Source organism: Manis pentadactyla, chromosome 8, assembly GCF_030020395.1.
Source record: "Manis pentadactyla isolate mManPen7 chromosome 8, mManPen7.hap1, whole genome shotgun sequence".
Taxonomy (NCBI): Eukaryota; Metazoa; Chordata; class Mammalia; order Pholidota; family Manidae; genus Manis; species Manis pentadactyla.
The window spans coordinates 83,158,685-83,166,827 of record NC_080026.1 but is presented as its reverse complement, the minus strand read 5'-3'; positions in this window follow the sequence as shown (position 1 = coordinate 83,166,827).

The following is an 8,143-nucleotide window of genomic DNA, read 5'->3' as shown; positions in this document are numbered from 1 at the left end:
ATTTCCTTCCTCTAGTTTTGGATTAAATTCTCTCTCAGAGATGGAAGGGACTGTTCCAGGATTTTGGTTGCCAAGCACACAAACTGCTCTTCCCATGGGATTCCAGAATATGCTCCTCCTTGCCCTGTCTTTCCTCCAACCCCCTCCCTTGTTTATCTTTTCTTCTTCTTTTAGGTCACACAAATATTACCTCCACCAACAGGCTTTTTCTGAACACCCTTCTGTGCTTCTCTATCTCAGCCCTAGTGCTCCCTCTTAACACTGATTACAAACTATAGTTATTTCGTTTATATGTCAGTTTACATATGGTTGTTGTTTTTATCTTCTCTACCATCATTCCCCCATCAGATGATTTAAAAGTTGCATGAGGCCAGAGCTCTTTTTTTTCTGACTTTTTTTATTATTGTATTCCCAGAGCCTAGCCCAGTTACACATAGTATATAATTGGTGATCAATAAGTATATGTTGAATGAATAAATATCTCTTACAAGGGGCATGTTCTAATGGCCAGTTTATTGTCCCATCTTTGGGATAAACCAAATGATGCATCACTGATCTTACAGTGAGGGACTGAGCCTGAATTTTGAATGGAATCCAAGTAGAGTACCAGAGACAGGGCTCCCCTGGGACACACAGGAGAGAATGACACAGTATACGTGGTCTAACCCCTGTAATGTACAGCAGACATAACTGAACCTCAGAACAATAACAGAAATATAGGTTTCAAAGATACTTTAGAGACAAATTAATGGTCCAAACCTATATTTTATTGATGTGGAGACTGAAGCTCAGAAAAACATAGAACCTAAATGACAGAACCTATGCCTTCTTGGTTCCAGAACAGTGCTCTTTTCACCAACAGGTCAAAAATATCAGGGACCACCCAAACAACAGAGGTAGGGAACTTCAGGCAAATAATGATTTTTTCTTTTTTTCAAAAATTCCCAAGAGCCTTGGGTTTCCCAGACCAATTCCAAAACGCAGCCCTAGTTTACACAGAACATCCTACTTCAGATAATCTTTTTTCAAATTTCATGATTTGGCCTCTATAAACTTCAGTGACTCATTTACTATTTTAATGATCCATTAGGCAGCCTTTTAATACCTATCATTAGTTTACCAATTCTGTTTAAATGCTTTGGAGCTCCAAATGGAAAATCTACAGTACTGAGCATTTAACACTAGTATGATAGATTCAAGATACATTTAAAAGATGACTGGTATTTTGAATTCCAAATGATAATGGCTTGTTTTTTAAGGATTAAAATAACTTTTATTCTCTAACTTAGAGAGCAGTCCTTGATAGAGTATTACACCCATAAAATACAGCAGTTCTTAAATTTCAGAGGGCATAAAAATCATCTGGAAGGCTTTTTAAAAACCCAGATTGCTTGGAGCCTTTCTGCACAGTTCTGAATTAATAGGTCTAAGATTGGACCCAGACAACTGCATTTTTAACAAGCACCTTTGGTGATTTTTCAATCAAATGATCTAAAGATCTCACTTTGAGGTCCAATAGTAATTTTAGTATGTTTTTACTTTTCCCAGACTCCTTCTAAGAGTATTTTCTTAAACAAAGATACTTGGAGAAGAGTGTGATGTATTTGAATCTAGCAAATAGCACAGATGATCAAAACTGGTTTGACAGGCATCTGTTTCCTTGTAACAAAAGCCATATATGTATAGTCATGAAGTAGCTACAGGGTGTGATATTGCCCCCAAATGAAGAATGTTCCAAAATGTTTCTGTTGGACTACAAAAATAAATTAGTAGTTAACAATAAAAGTTGTGTGTTAAGTTCTGTGGAGAAATAACGAAGCCCCTTGCCCTCCAGATGATTATATTCAGTAGAGCAGAGAGATAAGATTAATATCCACAAAATTTTCAAGGACAGGGTTGCAGATTAAGTACAGGATGCCTGGATAAATTTGAATTTCAAATATATAACGAATCATGTTTTACTATAAGCATGTCCCATATATTTTTATTTGCTAAATCTAGCAACCTTGCTCAAGGAACATTTGCATTTAATGTCATTAGTTTCCAGAACTGGAGGGTTTAGGGCAGGGGGTAGTTGCTGACTGGCTATTAGACTTTGAGAAATTGGTAAAAAAGCTGGAAAGCTCCTGAGAAAAATGCCCAATAGCACTTTCCAAGAGAACTCTCATACTATTCCATGGATTCCAGACTGCTGAAGCTCTTGGGGACATCAGGGTCATCTGCAGTGGTAGACAGCTCAGGCTGGCTCTTCAACCTACTCACTCTGGGCTGGGGACGTCTGGAATGTAGCTTGGAAGAGTAAAATTTGAACTAGGCATCTAAGAGCAATAGAATGTAGCTGGATTGCACATTCAGGGTATTTCCAAAGCTTTGAGAGAAGGTAGATTTCCTCAGGCTTTGAGGGTACTCAGTGTGGAGTACCAAGAAATTAGTTCAGACAGATTTTTTTTTAATCCAGATTGTGGATATTCTTAAATTCTAAAGGGTTTGGACTGTCCATGTTGGGAGACAAAGCATCCTTATTGATGTGTCAGTTAGAGGAGAGAACCTGATCGAACAAAGGGAAATGGTATGGTGGCAATTATGGGGAGCCTGGGCTCCAGGGTCAACTGACCTGGATAAGTTCCTCCACTTACAAACTGGGAGGCATTTGATATGTGTACAATTTCTGTGAGCCCCCATCTCCTGAGCTGAGAATTGGGAAAAATAATACAGACTACTAATGGGTTGTTGTGAAAATGAAATTAAATTGTACAGTTCTTGGCATGGTGGGTGGTACTGCAGAACTAAATATTCAATCAATGGTCCCTAGTACTCTGACATACTATCACTGCTACAGCCGCCCTTGTTATTTTATAGGGGAGATCAGTTTCCCAGCAGCCTGAAAGAATGGTTTTTGCAAGTGAAAGAAGAGAAAATACCTGTTTGATCTACATTTGGCTAAAGCTTTAAAATCTCCCCTTTCCAAATAGAAATTTTATTATCATAAAACAGTGAGGGTAGAAAAAGTTACTAAAATAATGTTTGGACTTTCATCTGAGGATTTTAAAATAAATTCAACTCTTCATTATGTCTCCTAAGAGAGGAAATATTATGGGCAATCCAAATAATTTATTCTGATCCAAAGTTAAGTATACTTTATTATGTTATTCTTAATAGCAGACTTGCCATCTTACTTGTTTTGTTTTGACTAATATTTATATTAATTTGAATATCATAAGCTCAGACTAATCATTCAAAATGTTGTTCCCCAAAGCCTTTTAAACAGCAAGGCAGATGAGTTTATCAGAGATAATTCACAAAGCAACCTCCCTTCAAGGAACTGACTGATAACATTGGAGATGGTGTCATGGGGGCTCAGAGTCAGACGCCTAGGTTCCAGTCCCTTATGGCTCTTCTGACTAGATTCGTCACTTTTTTTTCTAAAACTCAATTTCTCCCTATCTATAGAGTAACAGCCCTTACCTCCAAAGGCATGAGCATAGAGTTCGCACATGGTTCCTGGTACACAGTATCACACAGAATTCTGTATATTATTTCTTTAATAGATTCATAAAGAATTTAATTCAGGGTAACATCTAATAATGTGATGATATTTATGATCTTTAGTCACATCTTAACTTAAAACTTACACAGCCAAGGATGTTTGGAGCATTTTCCAAGCCATATTGTATAGTATTTTTATTTCAAGGATTTTTAATCCCAATTTTCATTATGTGTTCCTTTTTCTACTGCTCATCTATCTTCAACTTTTACAGGGTGACTGCTGCCCTCCTAAGAAGCTTTTGATTCATGTGTACACTAGAGTATCTGGGCCCTAGAATTTACTTGGTTCAAAAACCTATGATATGAAACAATACAGGATTGGCTTCAGGTACATTAGAGCCGCATGTATGGCAGTTATATTTTATTTGATCTGTGCTGAGTACCTTGAGGGTGTCTACCACAGTGCCTTAAAGATGGTAGACTCAAATATTTATTGAATGAATTTAATGTAGAATAAAATGTACTGTATTCTCTAAGGATACTTTCCTTCACATTAGGAAATCTAACTTTTAAAAAAATGAAAAAAAGAAATCTTTCATGCAGAAAATCATAGTCTTATATTTCTAGACTGAAATATCAAAAATGAATTTGAAAAGTGAATTTGGCTATCTACCATACATATTTTCTAGAAAAGCTATGGATTATAACATCCCCTTCAGGTCTTTGCATTAGCTGGTCTCTCTCTCTGGAATATTCTTCCCTCAGATATTGCTTGGTCCAGCTAAGATGACACCCCTTCAAAGAGGTCTTCCCTGACCACCATGTTGATTCATTTTCTATTTCCTTACTTTGTTTTACTGTAGTACATTACCCCCACCCCCAGTTATTTCACATGTGTTTTTGATTGTCTACCCTCATCCCCACTGGGCTACAGGCATCCTGAGGTTGAAGTCAAGTCTACATATTTACTGCTGTTAACTGCTATCATGGATATTGAGTATCTATTACAGCGCCAGACACACAGTAGGTGGTCAATAAATATTCTGTCAATTAGTTGAATATCAAAAGACCAATGTCTTTTGGATCTTCTGGGATTATTCCACTGCAAAGCAGTAATTTTTAATATTTTGGATCAAATTTACCTTCCAGAATTGGATTAAAGTCATGAAACTCCTCCTGAAAAATTTTGCATGTACAAAATTTTGCATGTAATTTGAGAGAGTCTGTGGATCTCAGGCTAGGAATCCCAGTTACAAAAGTATGCATATAAACATTTAAAAAATCTAACCGAAATATTAAACTAAATATCACCAAAAATTTAATTCTTTAGCTATCATTCTTAGCCTTAGATGTTCATATAATGATAAATTATATGTTGCCTTGGGAACATTTTGTAACTCTCCAAAGGGGGGAAAAAGACTACCTATAAATATTGTATATTTTATTTATATGCTGGAAAGGATTTAAGGCTTATAGAAAAAGGCTAATAAAAATACATACTGTAGAGCAATATAAAATATATTTTGAATAGGTTAGGAAAAAATGAGTCAAAGGAAAAAAATAAGGCTAAGAATGTAAGATGGGGCCAGGAAAGAAATTCATACTCAAAATTTATGCCATGAAATTCAACGCTCTTACTAGAAGATAGTAAAAAATTTTGTTCTTTTTTTTTACTAGCCAATGTGAAGGAGAAAAATATAATCAGTTATGCCTTGCAGAAGGTCATATTTTATATATTCTTATATATGAACATATGTATTTAATAGCAAACTGCTTCTTAAAAGAAGGAATACTTAAATATCATAATAAGGAATGGAGATTATATTTCCAATACATGTTTGTGGCAAGTGCCCTTGTACCTAAGCCTGAAATAACCCATAATAAAATGTTCAAAACTAACTAGCACTTTGGATGTTTATAATTAAGATTTTATGGCTTTTCATAATTTTTGTTAGCAGGCCTTGCAGAAAGAGACCTCGTTAGGTCAAGACCCTCCCAGGATTCGGGGGAGGAGGGGAGTGGGCAGACAAGGAAGACAAAGGGCTTTTCCCATTTCCTTCTGCCCCATTAGTCCCAGCAGCATTCTACCCTTTCCTCTGTGGAATACTATTTAAATAAAATGCCTGAAGCTCTCATTCTCCCTTGTAAGGGGTATGCACCTCAGATTTTGACTAAGGAAGTTTATTCCCCCTAACCTTAGTTTCCTTGGATAGCAAGCCACTGGGGACTTCTATGCCTTCTCTCTTTGAGAGAGCAAATACAATAACTAGCTCTTCAGAACATTATGTGGATTTGTGGCATTCTCTGCAGGGCTATAAATGGATCACACTGACAGCTTTATTTGTCATTCTTAAATGGAATGTGTTTCTCCCCCTTTGTCTTAAATCGAAATCAGATGACATTTCTTATTTCAATGTGGAATGTTTTTACTCTCATAACTGCAAAACAGCATTCATAACTGATACTATTCTAATTTACAAAATTTGTGTTTCATTATTTGAGGTGGGGGGAGATCTGTATTTGGAAAGTAACTGAGGGAAAACAACTTATGCAATTTTCATTTTGCCTATTTATTGAGATCCTGATATAGTCGCTAGAATATTGTTGCCATATGGAAGCAGAGACAATTGTATTGCATGTAATGACATGGATTTTAGAAGCAAAGATATAAAAAGGCATACTCAGTAAAATATCCACAATTCAGAGACTTAAACATTTTTGAAATCTCTCTCTCCTTTGCCCACCCCTCCACCCTCGCTTGTCTCTGTCCTCAAGCCTCCCTTCCTTTCCTTGCAATGGCTCTTGTTCAACATATGCAGTGGCAAAAATGGCAAGAATGGGGTTGAAAAGTACTACTTTCATATCTTAGTGCATTCCTTACATGCTAAAACCAGTTGCTTCAGCCCAGGTAAAGTTTTTCATTTCAAATTCCCTATCATTCCCATCCACCCACTACTGAATCTAGGTAAGAAAGAAAACCCTCCTACTTTAATTTCTTAAATCCATCAAAAGTTCTTAATGCTTTTGTTACTCATCTCAATACTGTGCTTATCTTTAGAATTTTTCAACACTAGGCAATGGGTACATCTTTCTCAGTGAACTTCCATCTGCATTTACTTTCATATTCATTTCATACACTCATGCTTTCAATAAAATCAACTTCAGTGAGTACGCATTGTGTGTCAGACACTGTTCAGATGCAATGAATTATGTCAGGTATTCCTGTCCTCTTTGGCCTACAGGCTTATGGGGAAGACACACAGTAAAAGAATGACACAAATAGGTATGAAATTGAAACTGTCTGAATGCTACAAAGGAGAGATATCAGCCTCTGGAAAATAAGATCCAAGTGATGTATAGGAGCCAGCTAAGAAAGGATAGGCAGAAGGCGTGAGGTTTGGGAAAGCAACAATGCATGGAAAGCAGAAGAGGGCAGAGGCAACGTGAGAGACTGAAGGAAGGCCAAAGGGCTAGAACAGACAGCATGGGCAAACAGCTTGAGTATGGAGATGTAATCAGGGGTCACCACCATGAATGGCTTTTTAGCTATGATCAAAAAATATGCCTTATCCTAGGAGCAATGAGAAGGTTGGGTTCTTTTCCAGAGTAGATGGAGGAATGTAGCTAGTTACATCATCAATATGATATTTTAAAAATATTTCTGGCTACAATGTGGAGTATGGGTTGGCAAGAGGAGAAAGTCATGTAGCTCAGTTGAACTTTTTCAGCAGTGAGATAATAATAGTTTGGCAGAGGGGAGGAAGGATGAGATGTTAGTGATTTCTAAACAGTGAATGGATTCAAGAGATTATAGGAGGTAAAGTGGCAGACCATCTTCTGCAATATTTATGTGGAGACCACAAGGAGTGCTGGAACACCAGAAGAGGAACAAGTTTGTAATGACAGATGCTAAGTTCAGTGTTGGACAAGCTGAGCTTCGGTTGTCTTGAAGACATCACAGAACAGATAAAGAAGACATTGAATTATGGATGAGGAGCTTCTTAGAGACATCTGAGGTTTGGATGTAAACCTGTGACTCATCTTCACATTTGTAAGTCTGGAAGTGATTGATATATGGTCTAAAGATAGATATAATTGCCTAGACAAAGCTTATAAAGTGGGAGAGGTAGAAAGGAAGGGGGAAAAAAAGGCCAAACTCTTAAGGAATTTATATCCACATAGCCAAGTAATGAAGGATGAACTTGCAAAAGAAAAGGGGAATATCAAGAGAAATAAAAGGAAACCCAAGAAATTGCCGGGTCATGGGGGTCAAGGGAACAAGGATTTCTTTTCAGGAAGGTGGGAGTGGTCAGCTGGCTTAAATGTGGAAAACCAAGAACTGTTTATTTTATTTAGCAAGAGTGGAAACACTGATCAGGAGAGGAATATTTTGAATTAAAGAGAAATCACCAAGTGATATTAAGGGAAAAAGAGTTGTGACTGGTGCTGTCTGCACTCATGCCTATTTGAGAATATTTCACATGGTTTCATTTTGCTTATTTAAAGAAGATACTTGAGAATCAGGCATTATAGAGAGGAAAGCCATATTAAAATGCTGGTGACCACTGGAAGGAGAGTGGAACTGGCTTCTGAGCATAAAATGGTCTTGAGGTTCTGAGGTCTGAACTGGAAAGAAAATGTGAGCCTGACACCAGGG